At 42.5% G+C, this 12,583-nt stretch overlaps 1 protein-coding gene across 1 annotated transcript in view; it reads left to right on the top strand.

Moving 5' to 3' along the window:
- LOC111530453 (putative uncharacterized protein FLJ44672) overlaps positions 1-12,583 on the top strand; it is a 73,353-nt gene that overhangs the window by 1,277 nt on the left and 59,493 nt on the right. The window contains exons 2-5 of the mRNA XM_026446732.2: positions 1,452-1,553; positions 6,199-6,246; positions 7,986-8,044; positions 9,187-9,259. The gene's annotated coding sequence lies outside the window, so the exon portion shown is untranslated. The remainder of the gene's footprint in view (positions 1-1,451; positions 1,554-6,198; positions 6,247-7,985; positions 8,045-9,186; positions 9,260-12,583) is intronic.

Below are 12,583 nucleotides of genomic sequence, written 5' to 3'. Positions count from 1 at the left end.
TCAGGTGTACCTGTGTCCACCTGTGGCCCAAACTACTTAAGAGGCTGAGGCAAGAGGATCACTTGAGGCCAGGAGCTGAAGGCTGCAGTGAGCTTTGATCATCCCACTGCTCTCCATCCTGAGCAATAGAATGAGATTATGTCTCTAGATAGTTAATTTTACAGTGTTGTTAGTTGTTAATGTGATTATGTTTTTCTAAAATACCATATTCTTTACAAAAGCGTTTTGTCTTTCAAAGCACATACATAGGTCCTCCAGCGAATTTGTCTAATGTTGGCGACCTTGGCTTTCTGGTGACTGAGTCAACAGTATCTGTTTCATAAATAATATAGCCCAATTTTTTTTGAGACAGGGTCTGGTTCTGTTACCCAGGCTGGAGTAAAGTGGCACGTTCTCAGCACACCGTAACTACCATCTCCTGGGTTCAAGCGATTCTCCTCCCTCAGCTGCCCAAATAGCTGGGATTACAGGTGCCACCACATCTGGCTAATACTTTTTTGTTTTTGTTTTTGAGACAGAGTTTGCTCTTGTTGCCCAGGCTAGAGTACAATGTCATCATCTCAGCTTACTGCAACCTCCGCCTCCTGGGTTCAAGTGATTCTCCTGCCTCAGTCTCCTGAGTAGCTGGGATTACATGCATGTGCCACCATACCTGGCTAATTTTGTATTTTTAATAGAGACAGGATTTCTCCATGTTAGTCAGGCTGATCTCGAACTCCCCACCTCAGGTGATCTGCCCACCTCAGCTTCCCAAAGTGCTAGAATTACAGGTGTGAGCCACCACGCCCGGCCTAATTTTTGTATTTTTAGTAGAGATGAGGTTTCACCATGTTGGCCAGGATGGTCTTGAATTCCTGACCTCAAGTGATCTGCCTGTCTTGGCCTCCCAAAGTGTTGGAATTACAGGCATGAGCGAACACGCCCAGCCAGCCCTATTTCTTTAAGCATATATGTTTTGACCTTATTAAAAGTATTTGAACATACAATTATCCAGCTTCCCTTGTTTATGTATGCTTGAATTTTGTATAAGCTTAAATATTTTTTCCAATCTAAGCTTTATTATATCCCCTTTCTTCTGTATTTGTATAACTTTAGGTGGCTGTCTTTGTTGAAAGTTTTTTCTGAAAAACCTTAAAACAGAATATAGTTCTTGGCAGCAATTTCAGAATTATTTGAGGGCAAGGGGAGATTTGTAATGATGATTCAAATGAAGCAAACTAAAAAATAATGAAGCAAGACAGAGGATAAAACAGTATTCACTCGAGCACATCCCAAAAAAATAAAATTTCAGATGTAACTAGAAAAAGGTATGCTGATGATCATAATACAGGAATAATTATTAATACTCAAAATAGTTTTAAAGCCACTTACCTTTTGAATGTTGGGAATTGACTAGGAGGTGGCTGTAACCTAAGATGATTCCTTCAGTAATGACCATTTTCTTTTTCAAGATGATGATTATTCTCCATCTTCTAAGAGACCAAAGACCAACGAGCCACCAGTTCCAGAACCTGCCAATGTTGGGCAACAGAAAGTGAGGGAGTTCAACTCTGGTAAGTTCTCAGTGAAATCCACGACCTTTTCCTTCATCTTCTGGACTCTCAGTGTGGCTGATGAAAGTTACAACATGCTCATCTGCAGGGGCACATGCTTTAGCATGTATTACTACATTATAATCTCACCTTTGTAAAGCCAGGAGCTTTTTGAAAGTCGCATTATAGACATTGTTTAAACATGGTTTGAATTTACCAAAGCATAGGACATTGTTTCATCTCACATTAATTAGTTAGTTGGCTCAAAATTAGTGCTAATGACTTAGTAATTCAATGGTTTCTCTTAGCTTTAAAACTTTCTTTATTTCAAAACAAAAAAAAATCATCTCTTCATTTTCGTTTTTGCTGTGTGTCACTGCCTGTCAGCTGCTAATCTGTTAACTCCTAGTGGATGATGTGTCCTGTGAAGGGACTGAATGAGATATTAGTGGCAAATTATGTTGATGATTCATATTTTGGATATAAATAGATCATTAAGCTTGTATACATTTTGAAAATAGTATTTTAATATTCTATTATGTCATAGTTACAATGATTGGCTATATATTGAATTTATATGTTCATTAAGTTGTTGTATGTTTATGTTCTTTAGTATTCTAACTTGCAACTGTATATCTGTTAAGTCTTTTTTTTTTTTTTTTTAAGAAGATCAGACTCTGATTTATTGAGGCATCTGTTTGATGCCAAGTTAAGTGGCCCAGGCTCTGTGTAAGGGGTAAGGTTAATGCAAGAAGAAGGATGGTGTGGGGCAGTGGTGCCAGGATTAGTTTGGAATACCTAGGGGTCCTCTGAGGTTCCCCAAGTTTCCCTGGCCCTGGCCAGCTGTGCTGCTGGCCTGAGCATCTAATGAGCTTGCAAGGGTGACTCCGAGAGGTGGGTGGTCCAGGGGCTAGGGCAGAGACTTTGGAGTTATGCTGTTGGCTTTGAATCCAGACTCCTATACTTGGTAGCTGTGACCTTTCCATGCCTCAAGTGACCTGCAGAACTGAGCTCTGTCTGAGACAGGTCCCATCTAGGCACTGCAGATCCATCTAGAGTTAAACCACCCCAGGTTGCTCACTGTCCGCTGCCTTTACAAGCAGATCTTTGTCTCCTTGGAGGCCCTCACAATCCAGTGGAGGAAGTGAAACTCATCTGCCTCTGTCCCTCTGGGTGCGCCTCATGCCAGGTGCATCTGTGGACATGCGCCATGCTACTGGGCTTCCAAAGTTGGAGAAAGTTGCCAGGCTCAGGTGGGTACATCAGAGTAGCTGCTGCCCTCTGGACACAGTGACAAAAGAACACTCTGGGCCTAGAGCCCTGGTCTGGGGCATTGGGCAAGGCTCTTGCACTTCTCTGAGGTCATTTTCCCATCTGGAAAGTGTGCTGATTAAATCTCCCTTTGGGCACTGAGGGCTCAATGTTAGTCTGAGAACCAGCATATGGGGTTTGGGCTGTAATCCCCCTTTAGCCCCATAGCTTGGGGGAAGCAGGGACTTTGTTGGGATACCCCAGGCATCAGTCCAGCTTCCTGCCCCTGCTTGGGCTCAGTATCTGAAGTACTCTGGGGGGCAGGTGGTCCTGATGGGGGTTGGGGCTTTTCCCCAGACTGAGGTCACACCCAGAGCCAGAAATCTTGGTGCCTACTCTGGGCTAAGGATGCATCTGGCCCCCCAGGATGCAGGTAACTGCCCATCTTACCTGGTTTCTGCCTGCCAGGGCCAATCTTCAGACCTCGGGACTTCCCAGCCTATCCCGCCTCCCTCTCTGTACAGCCTTGAAGCCTCGTGGATTCAGCACTTTTTCCAGGCCATCTCCTGATTGTCCTGCCCTGAGGCCTGGCTCATGCTGCTCCCCGTCCTGCTCACCAAGACCCATAAGGACCACTCCACACCCAGCTCATCCCCATCCCCTTAGATAGTCCTTTCTCTTTCCTCAGGTGACCAGGTGCATATGTTGGTGTCAGGACCTTCCCTGCACCTGGGAATGCCTACTGGCCACCTCGGTCACAGAGACCAAGGCATTTACTTGATATGAGTGCCTTTGGTTCACTGTCTACATGGCCAGGGAGGGAGTCAATAATAGGCTTTTCACTTGCTACAAGGGCCAGTTCTCCTGGCCCCATGGCCCTAGGGATGGAGGATGCTGCAGGATACACACCCCTCACTTCCCAGCTGAGGACTGTGGGTCATCTCAGGGCAATTTCACAGTCCCTGCATGCCCCATCCCCTCAGCTCTGCAAATGCCAAGCAGCGCAGCCTGCCTAGTCAACAGTGGGCTCAGGACTACCCAGGTGGGCTCAAGACTGCCCAGGTAGTCCCCAGAGTGCCCTTGGCAGGCCCCTCACCTGGCTGCTCCCACGGCTCTGTAGCAAGAGTTCTAACCGTTTTTGTATGGAGCCTGCTGAGAAAGAGCTGTGGACCATTTTCCCAGAAACGCATGTGCACGCTCTCCACACAAAACCTTGCATCGTTTCAGGGGGCTCACACCTCCCTATGGGCCCGGTTATTGAACCCCTCGGACCTGAGAGTGAGAAACCTTGCCTCAATGGAGTTTTGCTCTGTTGCCCAAGCTAGAGTGCAGTGGCGTTACCTCGGCTCACTGCAACCTCCGCCTGCCGGGTTCACACAATTCTCCTGCCTCAGCTTCCTTAGTAGCTGGGACTACAGGTGCGCACCTACCACCCTCAGCTAACTTTTTGTATTTTCAGTAGAGGTGGGGTTTCACCATGTTGGCCAGGATGGTCTAGATCTCTTGACTTCGTGATCCGCCTGCCTCGCCCTCCCAATGTCCCAGCATGAGCCACCGCGCTCAGTCAGGGTCCCTCTTAAACTTGTATTTTTAAGGTCTGGGGTCCCTCTTACTTAACCTTTTTTTTTTTTCTTTTTTTCTTTTTTTCTTTTTTGAGACGGAGTCTTGCTCTGTCACCCAGGCTGGCAGTGGTGCGGCCTTGGCTCACTGCAACATCCGCCTCCTGGGTTCAAGTGATTCTCCTGCCTCAGCCTCCTGAATAGCTGGGACTACAGGCACCTGCCACCATGTCCGGCTAAGTTTTGTATTTTTGGTAGAGATGAGGGCGGAGGCAAGGGGTTGGGGAGAGGAGAGTGGTTTTTGCTTTGTTGCCCAGAGCTCAAAGTGATCCGCCCACCTCTGCTCCCGAAGTGCTAGTATTACAGGCCTGCACCACCAGCCACTGTAAAATCTTATTTCCACACAGCTGAGACATGTTTTAGGAAGTTTGCTAAAAGACCCCCGGAGACCTCCTCATTGTGGTCTCCCTGTTGTCGTGTTTAATTTGATTGATCTTTTCTGCCTTCCTGCTTTTCAGAAATTAAAAGGTTAAAAAGAGGTACTAAACTTTAAAACTTCTCTTATAGTCTCCCATTAAACTAATTCTAAGAACCACCAAAAAAGGGAAAAATGTTTCCAAAAGCAGTAAAATGATGTGGACTGTTAGTATGTAAAATGTAGGAAATAAGTCATATGTTAGTGCTGCTCTGACCTAGGGACATATTATTGAGAATCAACTTTTGCTCAGTTTTCAGAGAAATGGAATAATCATATCGCTGATCTATGTAAATAAGTTGAAGAATTGTCTGAAAGAAAATACGGTATGTTTAAATTGGAAAAGTCCTGTGATACTTTGTTCATAAGCATTTACACAATGGAGTTATTGTTTATCATGGGGGTACTGTGGACAAGCCCAGGGCTCCTGGTGAATCCTGCCATCCTTACACGTCTCTCCTTGTAAGTTGCTTTGTAGTTTCTGTCTAAATATTAGAAACATTCTTTGTTTCTAGATTACTGCAAAGCTGAGCAAAAGTTGTATTTCTTTAATTGTCGTTAGCATTTCTTTTAAACTTTCAGCATGGATATTGGGGATTTATTTACATATTTATTGCAAAGCCCTGGATCTTAGGGATTTAATTGAATATTATTTTTTGAAACTAATTTTTTCTCTTAATCTGCTTTGTTAAATTCGGTATTCACCAAGATGCCCCTATTGTCTCTACTTTTATCTTTTTTTCTTTTTTTTTTTTTGAGACAGAGTCTCACACTGATGCCCAGACTGCAGTGTAATGGCGCGATCTCAGCTCACTGAAACCTCCGCCTCCCAGGTTCAAGCGATTCTCCTGCCTCAGCCTCCTGAATAGTTGGGATTACAGTCAATTCTGCTGCCTCAAGTAGCTGGGATTACAGGCATGCATCAACACGCCCAGCTAATTTTTGTATTTTTGTGGAGACAGGGTTTCACCATGTTGGCCAGGCTGGTCTCGAACTCCTGACCTCAAGTGGTCCACCTGCCTTGGCCTCCCAAAGTTCTGGGATTACAGGCATGAGCCGTCACACCTGGTCTATATTTTTATTATATTGTTAATTTAGTACTATTCTGAGTAAAAATAATTTGCTATTACAGTTTTATAAATTGACTATGACAATTTTATAAATGTCAGTGCTTTTTATAAAGTGAAACAGATTATGTTGTGGGGCTTTTGTTGTGATGGTGATTTATTATTTAGTTTAAAGACAATAATATTCAGATGTTGTGAAATTATAAAAACAATCTTCACATTTTATAATTTTTTTGGAGACGAAGTTTTGCTTTTGTTGTTCTGGCTAGAGTGCAATGGCACAATCTCGGCTCACCACAACCTCCACCTCCCAGGTTCAAGCAATTCTCCTGCCTCAACCTCCCGAGTAGCTGGGACTAGAGGTATGTGCCACCGCCTGCAGGTAATTTTTGTACTTTTAGTAAAGACAGGGTTTCACCATGTTGACCAGGATGGTCTTGATCTCTTGACCTTGTGATCTACCTGCCTCGGCCTCCCAAAGTGCTGGGATTACAGGCATGAGTCACCGCACCCGGCCCACATTTTATAATTTTAAAGCAGTATTATTATTAATTGCCTTGCAGAAAGATACTTTTGTTGTGATATGTAAGTATAATATTCGAGTATAGTGTACAGCAAAGGACATTAAACCTAAGTCAGCACTAATATGTTATGTGGTACACTTGAAACTTTAGTACAAATATTAATGTTTAGTAGCAAATAGACCTTAATACATAATGATAGCAAAAAAATGGAGCTGTTCAGATGAGAGACCATTGGTTCTGTCTGATTTTAATACTCCCTATGCTCTTGACTTTTTGTTTTTTTCCTTTGAGATAGAGTCTTGCTCTGTCACCCAGGCTGGAGTGCAGTGGCGTGATCACAGCTCACTGCAACCTCCACCTCTCAGGGTCAAGCAATCCTCCCGCCTCAGCCTCCCTAGTAGCTAGGACTACAGGTGTGTGCCACCACGCCCAGCTAATTTTTGTATTTTTAGTAGAGACAGGGTTTCACTATGTTGGCCAGGCTGGTCTCAAACTCCTGACCTCAGGTGCTCCACCCGCCTTGGCCTCCCAAAGTGTTGGCGTTACAAGCATGAGTCACTGCACCTGGCCACCTCTTGACTTTTTATAGCTGTTGTATTATTTTAATCATGAGTAAATAAATGCTAGTTGAAATGATGCAGTTCAGGAGAATCTTCTGCTTCTTTTACTAAAAAAAAAATTTTTTTAAGTCCAATAAAGTTACACTAATGTTTATGTTTGGAAAATTTTACCTTTTCCAGCCAAGCGCGTTAGCTCACACCTGTAATCCCAGCACTTTGGGAAGCCGAGGTGGGTGGATCACCTGAGGTCAGGAGTTCAAGACCAGCCTGACCAATATGGTGAAAACACCATCTCTACTAAAAATAAAAAAACTAGTCGGGCATCGTGGTGGATGCCTGTAGTCCCAGTTACTCCGAAGGCTGAAACAGGAGAATTGCTTGAACCCAGGAGGCAGACGTTGGAATGAGCCGAGATCGTGCCATTGCACTCCGAGACTCTGTCTCAAAAAAAAAAAAAAAATTAAAATATTACCTATTCCGTTTAGTACTATATGTTTTAAACGATATTAGCTGGTATTTTTTTTTAGCTTTGTAATGTAGTTCAGATTTCTGTAGAAATTCTGGCTGTATCTACATTGCCTTAAAGTAATGGGATATTCCTTTTTTTCTTTTTCTTTTCCTTTTTTTTTCAGCTGGAGTTTCGCTCTTGTCGCCCATGCTGGAGTGCAATGGTGTGATCTCAGCTCACTGTAACCTCTGCCTCCCAAGTTCAAATGATTCTCCTAGCTTAGCCTCCTGAGTAGCTGGGATTACAAGTACCTGCCACAATGCCTGGCTAATTTTTGTATTTTTAGTAGAGATGGGGTTTCACCATGTTGGCCAGACTGGTCTCGAACTCCTGACCTTGTGATCTACCTGCCTCAGTCAGTGTTGGGATTACAGCTGTGAGCCACTGTGCCCAGCCTGTCTTTTCTTTCCAAAGCCACCCTTGGTGATTACATGTTAAATATGTACTAATGGATATTACTTTGCTGAATATTGCCTAGTGAATATTAAGTATTTATTCTCACCTTGCAGACGTGAACTTGTGAGTTCGACACATGAAGATTTACAACTTGATAAACCAGCTTCAGGAGGTAGGTCTTCAGTCTTAAGTCAGATTAGAAGATTATGTAAAATAATTATTTAATGCTTAACATTGATTTTTTTTAATGGTATCTTCCATATTCCTCTAACTTTTAATTATATGCCAGGACAGGAGAATTCATGTTGTCAAAATTCTAATACTCTCTAGAACAGTAAACTCATTTTATTTTTATTAACCCATTATAAATACATGTAAATGTTGCATTTATGGATAGACAGAACTAAAAGAACAATATTTTTCCTACTTTTGAGATGCAAGATGTATCTGGCATAATGCATTGAACAGGTTATTACTGAAGCTTGCACGAAACAATTGAGCAAACATTCATCAAATGTCCATGATACCCAGGATATAAGAGATTTCCTTTTAGAATATAGAGCCATTCATATCATCTCTTAATTGTTAGATGTATTTTGAAAGAAATAGAAATATAACTGATTTTCTTACTTGTTTTGGCTCTGGAGTAGAGTGGGGACAAAACAGAATGGAATCACACTGTTTAGTGTGGAAGGATTGCTGCAAGATTATACGCACAGTCTCCCCATACCAAATGGCACCTGCTAGCTGTTCTTTTTTTTTTTTTTTTTTTTTTTTTTTTTTTGTGAGATGGAGTTTTGCTCTGTCGCCCACGCTGGAGTGCAGTGGTGTGATCTCAACTCGTTGCACCCTCCACCTCCCAGGTTCAAGCAATTCTTCCTGCCTCAGGCTCCCAAGTAGCTGGGATTACAGGCACCTGCCATCACGCCCGCCTAATTTTTATATTTGTAGTAGAGTTGGGGTGTCACCATGTTGGCCAGGCTGGTCTCGAACTCCCAACCTCAGGTGATCTGCCCACCTCAGCCTTCCAAAGTGCTAGGATTACAGGCGTGAGCCACTGCGCCTGGCCCGCTAGTGGTTCTTGAGCACACTGAATTCTGCTTTTTCCCAGCTTTAATGAATGTCTGGTTCTTCCTTTTTTGTGCAGTGTGTGTCAGCATTGTTTCAGTAATAAATACATTCTGGATCTTAGAAATAACTTTAGTCATAGGAAAAGAAAAAATAATACTGCCTATTTTATAATAATAATATTTAATAACCCAAGCTATTAAACCCATTAAATTGAGAAAACTTGTATTCTTGTGATTTCGACAGTAAAGGAAGAATAGTATGCCAGAATCACTAAATTAAAAAAGGTGGTGGATCAGCTTTTCTGCAAAAAATTTTGGTAAGTCTGTTTTTTCCCCTTTCAACTAAAGTATATTACTGAGTAATGTTTTTTATAATGTTGTTTTATTTTAGGAAAGTAAATATAATGAGCAGGACTCAGCTCCGGTTTTCTCTTACTGTTTTGTTTTTGAGATGGAGTTTCACTCACGTTACCCAGGCTGGAGTGCAGTGGTGTGGTCTTGGGTCACTGCAACCTCCGCCTCCCAGATTCAAGCGATTCTCCTGCCTCAGCCTCCCAAGTAGCTGGGATTAGTGGCACCTGCCACCATGCCCAGCTAATTTTTGTAAATTTTTAGTAGAGATGTAGTTTCACCTTATTGGCCAGGCTGGTCTCAAATTCCTGACCTCAGGTGATCCACCCACCTCAGCCTCCCAACGTGCTGGGATTACAGTTGTGAGCCACCACACCCAGCCTCCCAGCCTCTCTTACTATTTTTTGTTATTTTTTTTTTTTTTTTTTTTGAGATGGAGTCCAGGCTGGAGTACAGTGGTGTGATCTCGGCTCATTGCAACCTCCACCTCCTGGGTTCAAGCAATTCTCTTACCTCAGCCTCCCAAGTAGCTGGGATCACAGGTGCGTACCACCACACCCAACTAATTTGTTTTTGTATTTTTAGTAGAGATGGGTTTTACCACATTGCCAGGCTGGTCTCAAACTCCTGACCTAAGGTGATCCACCTACCTTGGCATCCCAGAATGCTGAGATTACAGGTATCAGCCACCGCACCTGGCCAGGAGTGGATTATTTTATGGTTCTCCTTTTTAGACCATATAGGGTAACTTCCTGATGTTGCCATGGCATTTGTAAACTGTCATGGCATTGGTGGGAGCGTAGCAGTGAGGATGACCAGAGGTCACTCTCATCACCATCTTAGTTTCAGTGGGTTTGGCTGGATTCTTTACTGCAATTCATTTTATCAGCAAGGTCTTTATGACCTGTATCTTGTGCTGACCTCCTCCGTCACCCTGTGACTTAGAGTGCCTTAACTGTCTGGGAATGCAGCTCAGTAGGTCTCAGCCTCATTTTACCCAGCTTCTATTTAAGATTGAGTTGCTGTCATTCAAACACCTCTGACAGTATTGCTGCTTTCTCTAAGGTTCCTGAAAGGGAGAGAAGAAATCTTAGATTTTTCATTGCTATGAACCACTGCAAGTATTCAGGAAATATTTACTACTTCCAACCTCATAATCCTGCAGTCATTTGGCACCTGTGAGTCAGGTGCCGGGAACTGGGCAGTGCAGAAGACAGTGCCCTGCCCCGTGCATTCTGGAGCATTCAATCTAGTGGGGAAACGTGTAGTAAGTAAGAGATATTTACTATGTAAGAAGGTATAAGGTCTGGGAAATAATTAAGTGGAATAAGGGGGATGGGGAGGCAGGGGTTGTGATTGGATCAGCCTTGATGATATGTGATGAGCACGTTCTGTAGTTGGCCTCACCTCTTTCTAAACTTCCACTTTTCACTCTGAACTCCAATTGGTTCTTTTTTATTTTATAAAAAGTTCGTTAGAATTAGGTTTATATATTTCCTTGTTGAATTAACAGAATAATTTTATTTAACATCCTCTCTAGTGTGACCAAAAGCCTCTAATCTTTTACTGTTATTTGTTCATGGGCGTATTTGTTTTTACAACTGTGATAATTATTTCATTTTGTGTGGTTTCTCAAAAACACATGTGTTTCTTATCTCAAAGAGTTCCTATACTAGAGCCCTTTAGATTTGGTGCTAATATCATGAAGTAAGAATTTAAGACAAATGTTGAGATGTTAGAGGAAAGCCAATCTAAGAACAAAAACATTAATTATTAATAAAAAATTATTAATTAATTAATACTTAATTTCTTTCAAGTTGACATTTAAGTTGAGGTGTGGAGGTGAAGGAGACAGTTGGATAAATAAGTCCGGAAGTAAGGAGAAAGATCTGGCAATAGATATAATTTTGGATTTTATAGTTGTGTTTTGATAGCAATTGTTATCACCAAAATAATTCATCAATGAGCTCCCTGATGGCTCCCCAACTTTTCTTTTTAAAGAAACAGCATCTGCTGGGTGCAGTGGCTCACACCTGTAATCCCAGCATTTTGGGAGGCTGAGGCGGGTGGATCACCTCAAGTAGGAGGTTCGAGACCAGCCTGACCAACATGGAGAAACCCCATCTCCACTAAAAATACTCAATTAGCTGGGCGTGGTGGCGTGCGCCTGTAATCCCAACTACTTGGGAGGCTGAGGCAGGAGAATCACTTGAACCCAGGAGGCAGAGGTTGCAGTGAGCCGAGATTGCACCGTTACACTCCAGCCTGGACAACAAGAGTGAAACTCCATCTCAAAAAAAAAAAAAAAAAAAGAAAAGAAAAGAAAGAAAGAAAGAAACAGGGTCTTGTTATGTTGTCTGGAACAGACTAGAACTCCTGGGCTCAAGTTATCCTCCTGCCTCAGTCTCCTAAGTAGCTAGGGCTACAGGCACCTGCCACCATGCCGAGCTTTGAGCCACCCCCAACCATCAGGTTGCAAAATATTTAAATGTTACATACAGAGGTGCAAGGGAGAGCTGTATATAAATAGCACGATATAAATTGCTTGAATCTTTCTTTTTAGAGTTTTGTTTGGATGTGGCTTCAGAGCAGGGATTAGTCAGTTCTTTTTTACTTTTTTTTTTTTTTTTTTTTTTGAGGTGAATTCTCACTCTGTCGCCCAGGCTAGAGTTCAGTGTTATGATCTTGGCTCACTGCAGCCTCTGCCTACCAGGTTCAAGCAATTTTCTTACCTCAGCCTTCTGAGTAGCTGGGACTACAGGTGCCTGCCACAACACCTGGCTGATTTTTTTTTTTTTTTTTTTTTTTTGGTAGAGACAGGTTTTCACCATGTTGGCCAGGCTGGTCTTGAACTCCTGACCCAAGTGATCCACCTGCTTCAGCCTTCCAAAGTGCTGGGATTACAGGCATGAGCCATCGCGCCTGGCTCTTTTTTTACGTTTTTAAATTACAGTTTTTATACCTATTCAAAAGTAGAGAAAATAGTACAATGAACACTAAAATACCCATTCCTCAATTTCTGTGATCATTAAGATTGCCCCACATTTTGTTCTTCTATTCCTTTACCTCCCTTTGCAGGGATATTGTAAAGCAAATCAGTCATCACATCATTTTATCTGTTCGGTATGCATCCCCAAACAGCATTAAAGTTTTCTTACACAGCTACTATCTCATCACATGCGACAAAATTACAGTGATTTTTTTGGTGTCAGCTCATCTGTAGCCCTTAGTTGAGTTTCCACACTCTTTTTTCTTTTCTTTTTCTTTTTTCTTTTTTTTTTGAGACAGAA

This window comes from Piliocolobus tephrosceles, unplaced genomic scaffold, assembly GCF_002776525.5.
Source record: "Piliocolobus tephrosceles isolate RC106 unplaced genomic scaffold, ASM277652v3 unscaffolded_76, whole genome shotgun sequence".
Taxonomy (NCBI): domain Eukaryota; kingdom Metazoa; phylum Chordata; class Mammalia; order Primates; family Cercopithecidae; genus Piliocolobus; species Piliocolobus tephrosceles.
This window is presented reverse-complemented; position numbering and strand designations above follow the sequence as displayed.